General features: G+C 35.1%; 1 pseudogene; it reads right to left on the reverse strand.

Annotated features, from left to right (window-relative positions):
• The window catches only part of LOC107565983 (importin-11-like), a 185,769-nt pseudogene that overhangs the window by 27,220 nt on the left and 136,551 nt on the right, over positions 1-21,998 (reverse strand).

Genomic DNA, 21,998 nt, shown 5'->3' on the forward strand with positions numbered 1-21,998 from the left:
ATAAAGTCAATATATATATATATATATATATATATATATATATATATATATATATATATATATATATATAAAAAAAGCATCTCTTTTTTTATTCCACTACATTGCGTTTTTTTTTATTATTTTTTTTTTTTAGACACAAAGTCTAATAGCATCTGCATTGTGATGCTGTGAACTCTTTGGCTCCAGGCTACACATAACCAGTTATAGTATTGATGATGCAAACTGTAGTTTGCAAAAGCAAGGTATCGTCAACAGCAGCACTGTATTCAATTAAAAACGAGTCGCTGTGTACATACTTTTACAGAATGTTTTGTAGAAAAAAAAGTCAATTGTGTTTTGATTAGTCACCGCTGTCATTTTAGAGTACTCTTGTATTGAGGTTCATCCCACTTCATTCTCTAGCAAAGAAACACTGCATAAGACCACTGAGTAAAGGTTGCGACTTACAAACACAAAAATGTGCTTCATTTCAAACCAGCTACCAGTTGAAAGTATCAAATACCACCAGGACCGTTTCATCATAAAGACAATTAAGAGAAATTACTCACTTAAAACCGCTCGAACATTCTTTTGAACTACTGCACTTCACATAGTACATTTGCTCATTTTCAGTGGCTGTTTGAAAGCTATTGTTGTTGGCAGATTTTCTATCAGAAGCGCCACTCAGCTGAAACATGCTCATGTGGGTGTCACACAAAAATAACATTAGGAAAAGACAGACTGAGATTTCACGACAATCCTCTCCAAAACACTGCAATGACATTTTATTCTCTCACTATTGTTTTTATCTAAACACTTCTGGTGAGACGGTTCTCTTAAAAAAAGAAGAAAAACACAAAAACAAACCACACAGTTTGCCGCCCATGAGTTGGTACTTTTCTACCAAGGTTCATCTAATCAAACAAGTGGTAACACTTCACATTTGTTAACATTAGATACCTACATTTTTAACAATAAACTAACAATTGCAAATACTCCTAGAGAATGTAATAATCTTACTTACTGTTTATTCCAGCATTTACTAAAACATTATTTAAATCAAAAGCTGTGTCTGTTAATATTTAATGGGCCTGAGCTGACATGAACAAACAATGATCTAACATTAACAAAGATTATAAATACTGTATTGCTCATTGTTAATTAATGCTAGTTAATGTATTAACGTTGCTGCAAGAAACTGCAAACATACAGTCTAGATTATAGTGTTAAAATACCAGTTTTTATTGATACTGGCCTCAAATCAATCTAACTGATTAATCTTCACCTATATTAATGCATACAAAATATTTACTGTGCCAGAACCATAGCGACACATGAAGAATTTGAACCTTTAACCCCCTATATGTTAGGTAGGATTACATTATAGGTTACATTAAACACTTTTTGACCTGTTGGTTTGTGAACTGAAGTAGCAATGCAGTGAATTCAATTAGTTGAATCAGTTTGAATGTACTATATCAGCATCCGCTATATCTCACAAATAACAGCATTTTGGTGGCATGTGTCATCGATAGGAGCGTGTAACATCTGTGACCTTTGAGCACAGGGTAAAACACTCACCAGTTTCCTCCTCTTGTCCTGTTCTGTTGGGGGTTCCTCATCATCTGTCAGCTTTGGCTCTTCAATGTGGCTCATCAGCATGCAGCTAGAGGACAGGCAGCCAGAGAGAGTGTGTAAGGTCGTGAGGCATGTGAGCATGTTTGTGTGTGTGTAAAAAGAGCGAGTGCAAAGTAGAGAAATTACATTCATGTAACACATCATTTCTAAAATGTGCCACTTTTCCCTGTTCTCCAGCAGCTGTGTAATCTCTCACTCCATTTATGAATACTCTTTTGACACCCCACTGAAGTATGTATGAGGCAGGTTGTGTCCATCCTGCCTGGAAATGATAAAATGCCTCAGGAGGTGAACTTAAGGGTATAGCACCATATCTTGAAGTCATGAAATATTGGTTGCTTCGCAGTATCATGCACATTTCATGACCAGCATACATACAACCCAAACCTATATATACAAACCAACATACTGTTTTCTGATGTGGCATACCAAATTCATATGAATTCTATATTATAAATTCATTATTAATTATTTGTACAATTCTTATTAGTAATTAATTAATATCATTAGATAGATATAGATAGATCGAAAAAGAGAGAGAAACATAATAATTTGTTAAATATAATTAAAATACAATACATTTTATTAGTCTTATTACAGAATAGAATTATAAACAAGCATCAACATATACAGTATATAGCTAATTAAAATTAGTAAAATATATAAAAAAATGTTTTTATTAATACATAACTGCAGAATAACATTATGGATAAAAAATTCTATGTTATAAATTAATTCATTTTTTGTATTCTTAATTAATTAATATATAGATAGACATTAAGAGAGAGAGAAACATAACTATAAATTTAACTTTAATGATTTGTTAAATATAATTAAAATACAATTAATTTCATTAGTCATATTACAGAATAGAATTATATGCAAGCATCCACATCAAAATTTAAGTTTAAAATATTTTTAAAACAATTAAATTAATTAATATATAATTGCAGAATAACATTATATAATAAAATCTTATATTAATCAAATTTATAACCATAGAAATATATATTATTATAATTATTATGTGTATGTGTGTGTGTAGACTACATAAACATACACATGTAATATTGCATGTATATACTGTGTGGGATTTTTATATCTTTTATACATTTTTATATAATATATATACAATATAATTTCATAAAAATGTACACAATTAAAATCTTAAAACAAGGAGATTTTTGACCCTCTAACTCTAGCACTCTATTGTAATTCTATTTTATCTATTTGTTTTCTTTTTATTTAAAAAGAGGCTTCTAACACTAGCTTTCCATATTCTTTTTCTATTCAATCTACTTTTATTTATTATAAAAAGACCTACCACTATCATTCCATATTCTCTTTCTATTCTATCTACATGTTTTCTTTTTACTACATAAAAAACACTTTGCTACGTTTACTGTGTTTGGCTAACTGAGACTTGTCATAGCACTTGCATTTCATCGCTATTTTGTTGGTTTTTGATTGCTTCTATTGTCCTCATTTGTAAGTCACTTTAGATAAAAGCGTCTGCTAAATGACTGCATGTAAATGTAAATAGATATATTTAATATATATAATTTATATATTTAATATATAATGTGTAACAAGAAGGCAGAAAACACTGACATAGATCACAATCACTTCTCCTAATGCTAAGAATTTGTTTCATGAAATACCCTGCCATGACAGTGTGTGCCCTTGTCCATCATTTTCCAGCTCATTAGGCAGACAAAATGCCTTTATAGAGGAGAAGTGTCATCAAGAGAATCAAACTTACTCCTTGAAGGTAGCCGTCTCAGGGTCTTCCGTCATAACATCGTGCAGCGCTTCCACGCTGATGTTAATGATCCCACAGAACTTGTCCTGGATCATGCTGAAAAATTATTGCAGAGGAAAACGTTATTCAGAGAATGAACACAACGTCCCATCATTCACACTCTGAAAGCACTGTGACAGAAAGATGTTTTAAGGTGTCTTCACAAGCTTGTGAGAAGGGATGTCATGGTGGTAATTTTAGTAGTCGAAAGCAAAGAAAGTGGAATTTCACAATACTCAAGATCAGTTTAAAATAATACTATTCAAAATATTACTTTAGTTAAAAAGTAAACAAACGAAATAAAAACAATTATTTCTCAGTTAAACATTTTTACCACACCAAAATGGCTATTTCAACAAAGAATGTCTTTGCATGTGGGTAAATACGCATATGAGCGTTCAAAAGCAGTCACATGTCAGTGTGACAGAACGTGGGTACAGTTGTTCCTCGACTAGCTAAACTTTAGAAAGACTGCTATTGTTACTTCTTTTTTTTTTCAAGTTTTCACAGTGAGTTGGTAGAAAAGCACCTGTACTTTTGACATTCGAACCCGTGGGTATTAAGATTTTCAGTCTGGAAAAAAAAAGGCTTTTTATCCTGGAAATGGCTTGCACTCACAAACCCTTTCTGCAAGGGAACAATCAAAAGCTTAAGAGAAATATTCAGTCTGACTGACTGTTCAAATCTGAACTACACTCAAGGGACCGACCTGAACATTAGATCACATATATTATCTGAAGCAGTTATTGCCAATAAATGTGAAGGTATTCATTAGATTAAACCCTTAATGCAGCAGTTCTTTAAGCTTTCTGTGACATGGCAACAGTTAGCACTTTATGAAGGACAGTCTCTCCATTTCACAGCATTGAAGCCATATGTTTGACATAGCTGATTTAAAAATTTAACTTTTGTCATCATTTACAACCATCATGCCATTCCAAACACATACTATATGACTTACTTCTGTGAAACAAAAATGGAGAAGTTTAGACCAATGTCTGAGCTGCTGTAATCTATATGGTGAAAGTGAATGGTGACCACTGGCTGTCAAGCAAAAAAATTAAAATAAAAAATAAAAATCAACATGCTATTTTAGTATTATTTATATATATTTTGTATCAACATTTTGAATTTGCTTTTATTTGTACTTTGTTTTATTCTTTTTTTTTTTTTTTTTTGCTGTGTGTACATTAATGAGGAAAAAAATTTAACTTAAATGATTTTAGCAAATGGCTGCAATATAACAAAGAGTGAAAAATGTAAGGGGGTCTGAATACTTTCCGTACCCACTGTATATAAAGACTTCAAATGCAAAAGCCTCTAAGTGCCGTCTGAAATTTTCTTCTAAAATTTGCATTTTCAGTTATTTCACTTTATTGGCAATGAACAGGACCTTTTCGTTGCCATTAAAGTGAAATAACTGAACATAAACATAGGAGCCTGATAAAAATGCTATTTTTTTTAGAAGAAAATTTCAGATGGCACTTAGAGGCTTTTGGATTTGAAGTCTATATATATACATTTATATATTTACACACACAAACATATATACATATACATATATATATATACCTTTACATTGGTGTGTTTAAATAATTTTCATGGTTTGATACTATATAATGTGTAACAAGAAGGCAGAAAACACTGACATAGATCACAATCACTTCTCCTAATGCTAAGAATTTGTTTCATGAAATACCCTGCCATGACAGTGTGTGCCCTTGTCCATCATTTTCCAGCTCATTAGGCAGACAAAATGCCTTTATAGAGGAGAAGTGTCATCAAGAGAATCAAACTTACTCCTTGAAGGTAGCCGTCTCAGGGTCTTCCGTCATAACATCGTGCAGCGCTTCCACGCTGATGTTAATGATCCCACAGAACTTGTCCTGGATCATGCTGAAAAATTATTGCAGAGGAAAACGTTATTCAGAGAATGAACACAACGTCCCATCATTCACACTCTGAAAGCACTGTGACAGAAAGATGTTTTAAGGTGTCTTCACAAGCTTGTGAGAAGGGATGTCATGGTGGTAATTTTAGTAGTCGAAAGCAAAGAAAGTGGAATTTCACAATACTCAAGATCAGTTTAAAATAATACTATTCAAAATATTACTTTAGTTAAAAAGTAAACAAACGAAATAAAAACAATTATTTCTCAGTTAAACATTTTTACCACACCAAAATGGCTATTTCAACAAAGAATGTCTTTGCATGTGGGTAAATACGCATATGAGCGTTCAAAAGCAGTCACATGTCAGTGTGACAGAACGTGGGTACAGTTGTTCCTCGACTAGCTAAACTTTAGAAAGACTGCTATTGTTACTATTTTTTTTTTTTTTTTAAGTTTTCGCATCGAGTTGGTAGCAAAAGCACCTGTACTCTCGACATCCCTACCCATGGGTATTAAGATTTTCTGTCTGAAAAAACCCCCCAAAAAAACCTTTTTAGCCTGGAAATAGCTTGCACTCACAAACCCTTTCTGCAAGGGAACAATCAAAAGCTTAAGAGAAATATTCAGTCTGACTGACTGTTCAAATCTGAACTACACTCAAGGGACCGACCTGAACATTAGATCACATATATTATCTGAAGCAGTTATTGCCAATAAATGTGAAGGTATTCATTAGATTAAACCCTTAATGCAGCAGTTCTTTAAGCTTTCTGTGACATGGCAACAGTTAGCACTTTATGAAGGACAGTCTCTCCATTTCACAGCATTGAAGCCATATGTTTGACATAGCTGATTTAAAAATTTAACTTTTGTCATCATTTACAACCATCATGCCATTCCAAACACATACTATATGACTTACTTCTGTGAAACAAAAATGGAGAAGTTTAGACCAATGTCTGAGCTGCTGTAATCTATATGGTGAAAGTGAATGGTGACCACTGGCTGTCAAGCAAAAAAATTAAAATAAAAAATAAAAATCAACATGCTATTTTAGTATTATTCATATATATTTTGTATCAACATTTTGAATTTGCTTTTATTTGTACTTTGTTTTATTCTTTTTTTTTTTTTTTTTACTTAGTTTTAATATAACTAAGATTATTTTCAATTTTTAATTCGTTTTAAATTCAGTTTAGTTTTAATTGCTTCCAGTTGGTGATTTTAGTCCTTCAATTAAAACTAAACAAAATGAGAAATGTCGCCAGCTAACTGAAATACATTTTTCATTATTTATACTTCACTTCTCCTAATGCTAAGAATTTGTTTCATGAAATACCCTGCCATGACAGTGTGTGCCCTTGTCCATCATTTTCCAGCTCATTAGGCAGACAAAATGCCTTTATGGAGGAGAAGTGTCATCAAAAAGAGAGAATCAAACTTACTCCTTGAAGGTAGCCGTCTCAGGGTCTTCCGTCATAACATCGTGCAGCGCTTCCACGCTGATGTTAATGATCCCACAGAACTTGTCCTGGATCATGCTGAAAAATTATTGCAGAGGAAAACGTTATTCAGAGAATGAACTGCTTCCAGTTGGTGATTTTAGTCCTTCAATTAAAACTAAACAAAATGAGAAATGTCGCCAGCTAACTGAAATACATTTTTCATTATTTATACTGTATTTTAGCTTTATTTTGATTTAATTTTAATTTTAATTATTGATAATAACCCTGATTCATACGACTTGTGTCTTCTGAAGCCATACGACAGTTTTGTGTGAGAAACAATGTATCTGAAATTTGAATCATTATTCACTGAAAATATTGCTTAACAGCTGTGGTTACCATTCACTTCCATTGGATCTAAAATATCAGACATTCAGCTATAAATATCTCCTTTTTCTATTCCACAGAAGAAATACAGGACACGAATATGAGTAAACAATGACATAATTGTCATTTCTTGGTGAACTATCCCTTTAAAGATGAAAACATCCTATGGTCTTGACATTCCCAGCACATTTTTCTTCTATAATATGTGGCTGGGCCAAATTTCCTGTGTTTGGCCCTTTCCATCACGGTCTTCAATATAACCCCCCAATGTCTGATACAAATTGGTTCATTCGTCACTCAGAGCCGAAACACACGAGATCCCTCGACTGTCCACTTAGAACCCTGTGACGATTCTTTCTCCACCTCGGATCTGCTCACATGCAGCATTCAATGAAAAGCCAGATAAGGAGGGTCAGTTCTAAATCTCAAAAACACTGCTTGGTGAAATGAACTAGTCAATACCGTTTCTGAAGCAGCAATCACATCTCTGCTTTGGTGAAATAGAGGAAGATGATGAGGTACTGAAGCTGCTAAGGGAGAGGGATACAGCCGATATGACTTAATAACAATAAATTGGTCAGGAATGAAAGACGGGTGGTATGAAATTACGATTGAGATATGACGTGTGCCTCCCTATCACCCATCTGCACTCTGGCACTGAGGAACTGAGTGTTTCCTTAATTCAAAATGAGGTGCTCATTTAATTTTATCTGCACCCTCATTCATTTTTAATACATAAAAGTAACATTCTCAGTATTGCATATGGCTCGCCATTCAAAACTGATAACTGAAAAAAGTTTTAAATAATTCAAAATGTGTCATGCTAAGCATATATTAGAATATATGAAAAGCCAATTACCGTTTTGTCTGAAGACAAGCAACTTGGCAAACACCAAGGGTTTTTTTTACTTAGTTTTAATATAACTACTTAGGTTATTTTCAATTTTTAATTCGTTTTAAATTCAGTTTAGTTTTAATTGCTTCCAGTTGGTGATTTTAGTCCTTCAATTAAAACTAAACAAAAATTAGAAATGTCGCCAGCTAACTGAAATACATTTTTCATTATTTATACTGTATTTTAGCTTTATTTTGATTTAATTTTAATTTTAATTATTGATAATAACCCTGATTCATACGACTTGTGTCTTCTGAAGCCATACGACAGTTTTGTGTGAGAAACAATGTAATTAGATTAGGATGTTGTTGGGTTTTTTTCTTTAGCTTTTTCAGTTTTTTAGGGTCTTTAAGACTGTCAACACCCTTTTGCCAAGTGAAATTACTTACACATAAAAGTACTGACAAAACACAAATATCAAAATAGTTGGTTATTGCTCTTAATATTGTTATTGCAATTATTAATGCTGATTAATCGAATATACATTAAAATACTTTTCAGCAGCATTGAATGGATTTATCTTGTGTTACATTGTTCAAAGCAAAAAACATTGTAAATAGAAACCTTTAATGCTGGAATTTTTGCCATCTGTTAAACTTTAGCAGTCATATACAGGTGCATCTCAATAAATTAGAATGTCGTGGAAAAGTTAATTTATTTCAGTAATTCAACTCATAGCTATAAATATCTCCTTTTTCTATTCCACAGAAGAAATACAGGACACGAATATGAGTAAACAATTACATAATTGTCATTTCTTGGTGAACTATCCCTTTAAAGATGAAAACATCCTATGGTCTTGACATTCCCAGCACATTTTTCTTCTATAATATGTGGCTGGGCCAAATTTCCTGTGTTTGGCCCTTTCCATCACGTTCTTCAATATAACCCCCCGATGTCTGATACAAATTGGTTCATTCGTCACTCAGAGCCGAAACACACGAGATCCCTCGACTGTCCACTTAGAACCCTGTGACGATTCTTTCTCCACCTCGGATCTGCTCACATGCAGCATTCAATGAAAAGCCAGATAAGGAGGGTCAGTTCTAAATCTCAAAAACACTGCTTGGTGAAATGAACTAGTCAATACCGTTTCTGAAGCAGCAATCACATCTCTGCTTTGGTGAAATAGAGGAAGATGATGAGGTACTGAAGCTGCTAAGGGAGAGGGATACAGCCGATATGACTTAATAACAATAAATTGGTCAGGAATGAAAGACGGGTGGTATGAAATTACGATTGAGATATGACGTGTGCCTCCCTATCACCCATCTGCACTCTGGCACTGAGGAACTGAGTGTTTCCTTAATTCAAAATGAGGTGCTCATTTAATTTTATCTGCACCCTCATTCATTTTTAATACATAAAAGTAACATTCTCAGTATTGCATATGGCTCGCCATTCAAAACTGATGACTGAAAAAAGTTTTAAATAATTCAAAATGTGTCATGCTAAGCATATATTAGAATATATGAAAAGCCAATTAGAGTGCTCGAGCCGTGTGCTCTCGTCTGTGTGTCCTGTTTCCTTGTTTCATGTTGGAGCATAGTGTGCAGATCCCGGAACTCATGTCTTGAGTTTCGGTTTCGTGTCGGGGGTTCGGACACTCGCGCTCCATGCTCTGTCTTGTTGTGGGAGCATGCGGTCTCACGTTCGCTTGGGCCGTGTGCTCTTCTGTCTGCGTGTGTTGTGTCTTGTGTAGCACGCGGTTCGTGTTCGGCCGTGTGCTCTTGTTGTCTTGTGTTGTTGCATGCAGCTTGTGTTTTCGGCTGCGTGCTTTCATGTCATGTTATGTCTTGTGCTGTGTAGCACGCAGCTTGTGTTTTTCATTGGCTGCATGCTTTCATGTTGTCATGTCTTGTGTGAACGCGGCTTATGAGTATTCTCATTAGCTGCGTGTTTGTGTCTTGTTTTGTTCAAGCACATGGCTTGTGATTGTTTTGCTGGCCATGTGCTTGTGTTGTTTTGTGTGAGCACATGGCTTTTGTCCTTGTTTCCTGTGTGCCATGTGCTCTCATGTCAATTGTCTTAACCCCACCCATCTTGTTACCTGATTATTGGTTAATTTGCACAACCTGTGTTGCCCTCGTTACCCTCCTCATTTGTTCTCCTTGTGTTTGCAGTCCCGTGCCAGTTTGTCGTCGAATGTTCTCGTGTCAACCCTGGTTGTGTCCTGCCCTGCCTTGTCCTGTCCTGTCCAGGCTTACAAATGCCAGCCTGTTCCCCCCCCATGGGGTAGTTTTTGTTGTTGTTTTGTTTGATTTTATTATTAATAAAGAGCCCATTCTCTGCACCATTGAGTCCTCGCATCCCTACATCCCCACTCCTGACACCGTCTACATCATGTATTCCACTTGGCTTTCTTTTGAATATGTATTCCAATTGTAATCAAGCAAGCAGCTTGCTCTAAACTGTCTAAACATTCTGGCAAACTCCAACATCATTATTCCAAAGGCAGCTGGTTGAAAACACTCTGAATGGTTCTGTTTGTACATGTGTAAAAACCAAGACCCAATCTGCATATACCTCTTCCTTTTTTGGCCTGGCTGTATGTGCGGAGATCATTATCATCATCTGTTTATTCTGCGCTCTCCAAATGACTGAAGCAGAGACAAATCTGTATCGCTTCATTGCTGTCATCACTGCGGTTATACTTCATTACGGGGTGAAATTATTTGTGACGTATTGCACCTCAGAGAAGAAACATTCAGTGCCTTGGGCATTGCTGTGAGCCCACAGGTGTTTATTCAGAGGGTGTCAGAACACAGCAAATAGAATAGTAATGGCAGGATCAGAAAATGCCATTCAAAGCACCCTGAATGCCTGTGAAAATTAATATGCTGGGCCTCATTTCATGCAAGCCTCTCGGCGCCGATAAATATTCTTTCAGGGTCTGCTTTCATAATTTTCTCTGCGCCGTTCAAGTCACACGAATCCAAAGAGAGACGAAAAAGCATCTGAATAAGGATGATTGTTGACTGCAGAGCACAATTCCTCTTTAAAATAAGTTTGTATATTGCAATATTGTAATACCACAGTCATTAAAATGGCAATTTAAGCCACACCAGACAGGAAAAATCCTAGATCAGGGTCAGAAACTTAAGGTGAAATTAAGGGCAAACATCCCTCCAGTTTTAGAAAACAAAAACACAATTACTCCAGGCTTCAGTTTCACATGATCAGAAGTCATCATTTTAAAAACAATTTTTGTGGAAACAAAGATACATTGTTTTTCAGGGTTCTTTGATGGAAAGTTTATTATTAATATCTTTACTGTCACTTTTGACTTTATGAATTTAATGAATTTAATGCATCCTTGCTGAATTAAAGTATTAATTTGTTATTTTTCTTCTAAAAACAAAACTGACTCAAAGTTTGAATGGTAGCATATTTCTATAAAAAAAATTCCACCTAAGGCCTTTGTGTTGTTGTTTGCTTAGGCATCGGTGTTCAATTTTATGATGCTTAATACTCTTCATCTAAAAACTGATTTATAGGCAATAATTTTCAAATCTAATTATTCTGATTGAATGTGTTAATAAATGCATTTAATTTAAGCATTTGACATAAATGATGACTCACAGCAGCATAATTTTTAATTAGTAAAAAATGCTCCTGAAATAGAGCTCCACAATTATGACAAATATCAACACTGTTGATTATTGCTCTTGATATTGCAATCACAATTCTTAAAGTTGATTCATAGAAAATAAATATTTATTTATATGAAGAGTTTGGTTCCAAAACGCGATAAACGGCATTTTTTTTAAAGAAATTCTGAGTTTCGGCCAAAATCAGTATTGTATCTGGTCAGTATTGAAAAGTCAATTTTTAATTTTACGCAAAATGCGATATCCGCCGAGTTATTCTGTCATGTTTTCTCCCTTTTTTTCCAAACCGCGACAAACGCCAGTCTCCCTTTTCTGCAGAATGCGATATATCCTCTCAACCAATCACAGCGCACCATCCACACACTGTCGACAGTAATGGCGGCGCTTTGAATACACCCAGCTTCCTAGTTTTCCTCATCTATTTTGTACTTTTTTGATCAACAAAAAAATTAGGGCTGCACGATAAATCGCATGTGATTGTCATGCCCATCTCGTCAGTAAAGCCGGTTCTGTGAACAGTAAATCTCCATCACGTGCTTTCAGATGGTGCATTTAATAAACAGAGCCACAGATCACTGCTATATCACGTTCATAATCGCAGATGAGTCACATTCGATTATGAACGTGATATTGCGTAGCTTGTCAGTGTAAGTGTTTTTATTAATGCCATTAATGTTTTTGTTAATACAGCGTAGGCTATAGCACTAGTCAACTAAATGAATGTAACATGGCAAAAATGAATGCACTTTTGGAAGTTGAATGTAAGGGAAATGTCATTTTGGAATTTCTGTCGTGTAATGTGATATTGTTGTTCATGTATGTTCATGATGAAATTTTCTTTTATTGTTGTAATTAATTTATAGTATTAACAAGATAACCTGTTGAATTCATTTTGGGAGCGATTACTGACTGAATGTATTTTTAGTCCAGTGCCTGTATATAAGATTAGTATTGACCAAGTTCAGAGGCTGTCATATGTGGATCAACTTACTATGTTGTGTTATTTTCAACAGTTTCAATATGAAAAATAACTTTTATATTGATTCAATGGATTTATTGCATTTTGGGGAAAAAAGTATAACATTTTATAATAAATCTTTGAAAATCAAAATCTGGATTTGAATTTTTAATGTTATTATAACCTAAAGATGCTATGTGAAAGTTTGAAGTCTTTCATGAGTTTTCATCTTGCCACTTTCTTGGTAAAGAAAACACATTTTTACTCAAATGAATCAAAATGGATTTATAGCGTTTTGGAACCAAACTCTTCATATATATATATATACTTTTTGTGTATTTTTTCCAGTATTGAATGGATGCCTTTTGCATTAAAATGCTGCAAAAAACACACACTATGCAAAATCATTTGACAGTATCTCTAAAATATTATAAATATTTTTGGAATTAAATTTTTTCTTGACTAGTTAAATTGTAGCAGCCTTAACAGTAATAATGGTTATGTAATAACTGCGCAGCCCTTCCCCAAAAAAGTAATGGAAAAGACTGACACTGGATTGGATTTGAGCAGAAGGCAAGATGTGGCAATAATGGAGAAAACAACATCTCTGAGACTGAGGCTCAGAGATATGGCTCACGGATCCAGGCTGTCTCTACAAGCATGATAATGCATGACTATCTAGTCCAGTGCCTGTAGATAAGATTAGTATTGACCAAGTTCAGAGGCTGTCATATGTGGATCAACTTACTATGTTGTGTTATTTTCAACAGTTTCAATATGAAAAATAACTTTTATATTGATTCAATGGATTTATTGCATTTTGGGGAAAAAAGTATAACATTTTATAATAAATCTTTGAAAATCAAAATCTGGATTTGAATTTTTAATGTTATTATAACCTAAAGATGCTATGTGAAAGTTTGAAGTCTTTCATGAGTTTTCATCTTGCCACTTTCTTGGTAAAGAAAACACATTTTTACTCAAATGAATCAAAATGGATTTATAGCGTTTTGGAACCAAACTCTTCATATATATATATACTTTTTGGGTATTTTTTCCAGTATTGAATGGATGCCTTTTTGCATTAAAATGCTGCAAAAAACACACACTATGCAAAATCATTTGACAGTATCTCTAAAATATTATAAATATTTTTGGAATTAAATTTTTTCTTGACCAGTTAAATTGTAGCAGCCTTAACAGTAATAATGGTTATGTAATAACTGCGCAGCCCTTCCCCAAAAAAGTAATGGAAAAGACTGACACTGGATTGGATTTGAGCAGAAGGCAAGATGTGGCAATAATGGAGAAAACAACATCTCTGAGACTGAGGCTCAGAGATATGGCTCACGGATCCAGGCTGTCTCTACAAGCATGATAATGCATGACTATCCCACTCTCCCTCAAGACTCAGGCCTCTCCTGTATATCACGGCAAATCCCTGAAAACTGCAGAAGGAAAACAAGGCTATGATGGAGCTGTCATTGTTGCCAGTTAATCACTGCTTTGGGTGGGAGGAAAACTGACAACGAAGGACTTTGGTATTAATGCCATTATTTATCTCATAGAACAAAGACCCATAAGATCAATCTTATGGTTTTTGTCTTTAAGTTGACAACAGACCTGCTGCGATGGTCTGGTCTTTAAGGTGGCAAGGGTCAGCAACCTGTTTGACATGAAATTTAAATATATCTTGTTAATCACTGTGCCACAAGGAATAACAATATGTTATGTCTGCAGTGCAGGATGATTGACACTGTTTCCTAGAAAAGATAATCATGCAAATGACCACCTCATTGTGTACTGTTATTGCCATTCACTACATTATGTGTGCTGTGGAGGTAAACGGGTGCATCTCTTAATGATGTGATTTTGAGTGTCAACGTTGCTGCCAGAATCATGTATTCAAAGTTGTAGAGATTGAAAAGAAAAGTAACTCAAGAAAATGTGTAAGTCTGCAGAGATCCTTATTTTTACCATTGTTCACAATTGAATCAATTTTATGAGAAAGTATAACCATTGAGAGCAAACAAGCTACAAAACACCCCACAGTTGTGTACAAGGGTTAGGCGTTTTCCCACTTAAAATCAAGTTCAAAAAACCAACAAAATTATCAAACAAATTAGTTTTATATGACCACATTTTACTGTTGCTCTTAAACTTGGGATAATCTTGCTATTACAGTATATGTTTAAGACTAATGGTGTGAAGTTCAATTTGTGAAATGTCATGAGCAAAAACAGTTTATCTACTGTCAATAGTGTAGCAATATAGAAAGCACTGCTCACTTTCAAACCAAGCAGCTTTCTGTTGATCAACAGGACGAATCTGTGTGATCATCTTCAATCTGTTGCAAAATTTGTGTGGCCTAATCTTTCACTCTCATGAGAAATTCCATATTGTGTGGATTCCTATTGAAATGACTGAATTTCCGGTCACACTTCATTTTAAGGTCCAATTCTTGCTATTAATAAACCATTAACTATGACTTTTGCCTCAATAAACTCCTAATTTGCGGCTTATTAACACTTTATTAGTAGTAGGTTGTTAAGTTTAGGCATTGGTAGGATTAAGGATATAGAATATGGTCATGCAGAATATGTGCTTTATAAGTACTAATAAACGGCCAAGATGTTAATAATAGGCATGCTAATAAGCAACCAGTTAATAGTGAGAATTGGTCCCTATACTGACAGTCAGTTACTGAATTTTCCCTGAAAGCAATAATCCCATAAAGATCCCAAAACTTAATTTTTCCTGTACACTATAAAAAAATTAAATGATCAGTAAGTCATGGCAACTTAAGTTTTTATATTACTTTAACTCATCAAAATAAGTTAAGCTATTTTAACACTGTTTGTGTTACATGTTACATGATGTTTTTAAGTTGAAATAAGTGGACATTTTTTGTAGTGTTTATTTTTAACCTTTCAAAACAAACCTTCTATGAGCGCTGAGATTCTGTGGAATCTTCATCATGACTTATGCTTCATAGTCAAATTACAGATCGAACAATTGTTTCCGAATAAATTTCTTTGCAATGCATCAAAGGATGAGTACCTCTTTCCCTCAAAAAAGACAAGTATACCGTTTTGTTCCTTTGTCTTTTTCTCTGATTCTCAAATACTTCTATGCTTCAAATCAAAGTGTATAATGTGTTTCTTCTCTAGATGGTTTGGTTCCTAGCTTAAATTTTTTACATAGCTTAGCTATTCCTTGTTTATTGAGGATTTAATAAAAAAATGCCTATAGAGAAAATAAATGAGGAAAATATTTCTAGAACCAGGGTCATTGAAAAAAATGTGGAGAATCACTCCATTTTGGCAAAGTTTATAATTAATATTGCTTGTGTATACTGGCTGCCATTACTCTAATATATGTTGCTACAGGTGTTGCTATTTGTGCTTGGTCTATTATATCAGCAGTTCAAAAAACTGAATTTTGAGGTGTGAAAATGTAAATGACTCGTAATATCGCTGACATCCAAACTACTGACGTGGCTAAAACTAACAAGCCATTTCTCCCGGCGGGTCATCATTACAAAGTAATTTTGTGAAAATAAAATTATGATTTATATAAATATTATCACTTGTACAACTTGCTGATGACTTCTGCTATATAAGCTTCAGACATTTGCATGTAAATGTGATAGGAAGATCCTGCAGGTGTTTATATAATGACGAACCTGCTGTCAGATGGTAAAAGCACCATGAGCGCCAGGGCAGAGAGCTTTATCCTCTCAGGCTGGGTGATGTTGTCCATGCAGTCCACCCACATCTCAATAGAGCTGGTCTGCCTGAGAAAGCAGAGATCACCATGATAAACAATCTCGTTCACATAATTCTCATTTATAATCTAGCCGTGCACAGGTGAGCGAGGCACACTGGGAACAAGATTAATACACCCTTCATAAGATAAGAGGAAAACATTAGGGTAAGTCGAGCCGCCTGACAGGGCGAATATATAAAAACCTCCATCTTTGAAGTTATTTGGCTGATACTGTAAATAATGAAGGGGTCTCAGCAGGAAAGATATTTCTGGGATTGAGGAAATTAAGGAGAATACTGATATATGCTGAGACTACAATAGTGCAAATGAGTTCAATTATTCGGTGGGGAGATACGGCCCAGGCTTGAAAGGGAATGATGCTGTGTGGGCGGCTTGGCAAAGCATCTTGGTCCACTGGGACCAAATTACAGTAAGATCAGCTTCCACAAACCCAACTAAAGATACGCTGTACAGAAGAAGAAAACTAGGCCAAGCTTGAGGATTTTTTGTTTGTTTGTTAATGATTTTGTGCTTCAGTGTACTTGACCTTGACATAAAGGTACACTCTAAAAAATGCTGGGTTGTTTCAACACAATGTTGGGTCAAATATGGACTAACCCAACGGTTGGGTTAAAAAGCTAATTTAAAAATGTAACCCAACAGTTGGGTTAGTCCATATTTGACCCAACATTGGGTTGAAACAACCCAGCATTTTTTAGTGTGTAAGAAGTACAAAGAAAGTACTGGGGAAAGAAGAGATTTTTTTTTAATCTAATTATGTTTAGTCTTCCAACATCTGAGGCATGTGAGCTGGAGTTCTTCATTTAAAACCATAACATTAATTAGTATGCACCAATATTGAATTTCTGGCTTTTATAACAACTATTAAAGTGTATATTGAGCCATAGCTATTCATAATATAAAATGGCACCCCCTAACTTATTGCTTAAATGTTCTATTAATCTACTATTCTTTTAAGGGATGCACAATATATTGCCATATCAGTTATTAGGCAAGGCAAATTTATTTATATAGCACATTTCATACACAATGGTAATTCAAAGTGTTTTACTTAAAAGAAAAGAAAATAATTATAAAAACATAATCACAACAATAAAACAAGGAATTTAAAAACTTTGAAAATGATTTAAAATTTGATTTAAGAGGTTTAAAATGAATTTAAAACAGTTAAGAATAGAAAATTATTATACATAAAATATAGGGCAATCAGTTCGGACATTGCACAGTGCTCATTCAATAAATGCACAGCTAAACAGATGAGTTTTGAGTCTGCATTTAAATGTGACTAATGTTTTAGCACATTTGATCTCCTCTGGAAGCTGATTCCAACTGCGGGAGGCATAATAACTAAAAGCGGACTCCCCCTGTTTTGTGTGAACCCTTGGTATTTCTAACTGACTTGATCCTAATGATCTGAGTGGTCTGTTAGGTTTATATTCAGTGAACATATCTGCTATGTATTTAGGTCCTAGGCCATTGAGTGATTTATAAACGAGTAAAAGTACTTTAAAATCAATCCTAAATATAACTGGAAGCCAGTGTAAGGACCTGAGGATTGGTGTGATATACTCAGATTTTCTGGTTCTACTCAGAATTCTGGTAGCAGCGTTCTGGATGAGCGGCAGCTGTCTAATGGTCTTCTTGTGAAGGCCGGTGAGAATACCATTACAATAGTCCACCCTGCTGGTGCTAAAGGCATGAACAAGTTTCTCCAATTCTTGACTGGAAACAAAACATCTAATTCTTGCAATGTTTTTGAGATGATAGTATGCTGATTTAGTTACAGCTTTGACATGACTACTGAAACTAAGGTCTGTCTCCAGAATCACACCAAGACTCCTGACTTGATTTTTAGTTGTTAGACCCCTAGAGTCAAGGTATGCATTCACCTTCAGAACTTCATCTTTGTTTCCAAATGCAATGACTTCGGTTTTTTCTTTGTTTAACTGAAGAAAGTTCTCGCACATCATTTTTTTTTTTTAGAGAACTGAGGTCTTGGGGAACTCACACATAAAGAAAGAGAAATCTTAACAGAACATCAGGGTCATATATGGCTTGTTCAAGGGCACAATGGTGGTTGTTCAAGTCTTTTTTATGCAGGAATCAAACCACAGGGACTCTATTAATATATTTTAACATCATCGTGAATTGAGAAGGAGAAGCCCTGGAACAAGCCTACTGGCATGGCCTTTAGGAAATGGAATGGGCAAATAAAAAGCACATCAAATTGTATTAGTACATAATACTGTACATAATACTGTATTATGTACTATACATAATGTACAGTATTTGAAAAATAATGTGTTTTTTTAACATTAAAGCATGTCAACATATTCTGTTACACCAAATACACAAAATAATGATCTTTAAAAAAAGCATCATATGGCCCCTTTAAATTATCGAGCTCGTTATAACAGGATTCTGATTGGGTGTCAATGTTTTTATCATTTATCAGCTAGAAAACAAATCATTCTGAAAGTGATTCCAACTATATAATTTCTCTGTGCCTTTATCGTTATTGTCACGAATCCTGTCCATGGACTTCCGTTCAATTGCCACCAGAGGTCACCCTTCTGTTACATTGACTCTCGCACTACACAAACTGTTACCTGTCACCCTGGACTACATTTCCCATGCTCCATTGCACTAATCACAAGCTTATCTGAAACCAATCACACACAGCTGCTACCAATAACACACAGTATATAAATCAGTCTCACACCACCATTCAATGCCGAGTATTGTTTAGTGTTTATCTCTCATCTAGTGATAGGTACTTTATGGAGCCATTCCAAGTTTCAGAATCTAGTATAGCCTTGTTCTTAGTCTGTTTACCCGTGTCTTGATCCTTGCCTGTTATCTCGATTTGTCTGATCTCTGCCTGCCCTGAAGTTTATAGCCTATTCTGGAATTACCCTTTGCCTTGCTGTTTCGGACTGTGTTTGCACCTCGCCTGGACTCTAGCTCGTCTTGTGGATTCCCCGTTTGCCTCGCCCTCAGGATTACATTCGCCGGAGATCAACCACGCCCGTTTACTGGACTACTCTTGTGTCTTGCCCTCAATATACAGTACCTGTTTGCCATTGTTTGACCCATGCCTGTTATGACCACGTCTCTGTCTAATAAAACCCAGTAGATGGATCTGCACGTCTCACGTCTCGTTCGCCCCGTAACAGTTATAGTTATATGGTATTGAGGACGATTTTTAGAACTATATCTTTATCGTTATTTTTATAGTTATCGTCCTTGATGTGAACGGGCCTTAACATTTGTGCATGTTTGGCAGCCTACATCCTTCATAGAGTACATATCAGTACATGTCAAATCGGTGGGCAGGGCTAAACAGGCAGTGATGTAGAAGCAGGTGATCTTCTTCTGCGGAGGCGGTGTTTAGCCACACTATTACATCATAAAGTGGCACACTCCACAACCTGTCATTTTGGCAGATTGGCTTCAATATAAGCTGTTTTTAAACTAACAAGAAAGTTTTGAGTTCTGAAACCATTCAAAACCATTTCTTGATGTAACTGTATGCTACAACTATTGATACAACTTGAATTCTGAACATTGCTTTACTATCCATCATATAGCTAGAAATACACAAACCACATCAGTTCTGTAAGTAGTTGTAAGAATGTTTTTCAGAGGAGGGTCTGGGCACTGACAATCCGCAAGCTGGTGGTCAGTGTGTGTGAGCATCCAAGGACGCCCCTACGGGCTCCCACTTGAACTTGGCTCCAGCTACACAGTTTGCTCTTCAAATCAATCACTAACTACCACATGTTTCCCTGCGGATGTTCTGGCCAGGGCGGATAGAAGGCCAAAAACATTTTCCTAAACCTCACAGAAATCATTCAAGCTAGCCTGACATACAGCCCTAGTTTCATGCAAGTTTTCTTAAAGGATAGTTCAGCTGAAAACGAACATTCTGTCATTTATTCACCCTCATGTTGTTGTAAACTATGTTTTTGTTTCTTCCATGGAACAAAGCTTTAAAGCTTTGGTTCTCATTCACTGAAATTGTATAGAATAAAAAAATCAGCACAGATTTTTTCCTTTTATTCAACAGACAGAGATGTCATACAAATTTGAAACAAAAAGTGGGTGAATAAATGATGACAGGCTTTTAGTTTTTAGCTGAACTATCACTTTAAGCCTGGCAAATCCTATCTACATGGTGAGCAACATCTCTATCTGATTTTTGAGTACTCTTAACAGAAGTGCATTAGTTCCTCTTGACAAAGGTGATTTCTGTCATAAAAGGACATGAACTGTAAAGTCCTTGATCCGTGTACACCATCAGACAGCTAAATGGCCTGTCATCTCTCATTGTCCTTTAGCCTTTACTTCAGCAACATCCCTCCAAACAAATTTTACAGAGAAGATGGCCCCTTCTTTCTGTGTTAATTAAAAACATCATTAAAGAGAAAGCAGTGCCGCCAGATACTGCTGATTTAAATGAACAGTTAATAAGGGAGTTACAAACTTGGACCCGATGATTTACGTACCGAACATGCTACCTGCAGTGTAAGAAGGCAGGGCATCCTCTGTGAGGTTAATCGAATGGCTGCCCACACGTCTGAGACTTTCACTGCCTACACAGATGCTTTAATGCATTCAGAACAGTTCCCATGTTGAGAAGCAAATGGAGGAGTGCAGGTCTGACAGGTTGTTTGAAATGTAGAGACTCATCAAATGCTAACTTATTAACCCTTAAAAGAACAATTCACCCAAAGACAAAGTTATAAACTCATTCTAAAGCTGAATTAGTTTAATTGTTCACAAAATGACATATTAAGCAGAATGTTCATGCTGCTCTTTTCTATAGAGTGAAAGTGGATGATGATTTATATTGCCAAGATTAAAAAAGGATAAAAAAGTATCATAAGTCTTTTATATGACTTGTGAGTTATATTACAAGTCAGATAAAGTCATTGGTCCCACTTTATATTAATTTAATTATTTTAACTACTATGTATTTACATCAAAAATAAGTACAATGTACTTATTGTGTTCATATTGTATTGCAAATGAGTGGGATATGGGTAAGGTTAGAGACAGGTTTGGTGGTATGAGTAGGTTTAAGGGTGGGTTAAGGTATAAGGGATGGGTCAACAGTGTAATTATAAATGTAATTACAGAAATGAATTACAGATGTATTTACATGCAGGTATTTTTTTAAATATGAGTACAATGTAAAAACATCAATGTACAGGATAAGTGCACTGCAATGTATTAAATATTAAATAAAACATAAGTACATATAGTAGTTAAGGCCACTTAATATAAAGTGGGACCAAGTCATTCACTATCTTTGTGAGAAACATACCGAGTTTACACTGCCGTTTAAAAGTTCAGAAAGATTTTTTATTAAAAAAAATATTTTATTCAGTTAACTTTTGTATTCACCAAAGGATCCTGAAAAATCAGTTTTCAGAATTGATAATAAGAAATGTTACTTGAGCGCCAAATCAGCATATTATAATGATTTCTGAAGTACCATGTTCTGAAGGAATAATATGCTGTACAGGGATTCAGTAACAATCACTCTAAACAGACTGAGAATGCTGTAGATTCACCCCCCGGCCCGCAACCCATACCTGC

This window comes from Sinocyclocheilus grahami, unplaced genomic scaffold, assembly GCF_001515645.1.
Source record: "Sinocyclocheilus grahami isolate Dianchi unplaced genomic scaffold, SAMN03320097.WGS_v1.1 scaffold1038.1, whole genome shotgun sequence".
Taxonomy (NCBI): domain Eukaryota; kingdom Metazoa; phylum Chordata; class Actinopteri; order Cypriniformes; family Cyprinidae; genus Sinocyclocheilus; species Sinocyclocheilus grahami.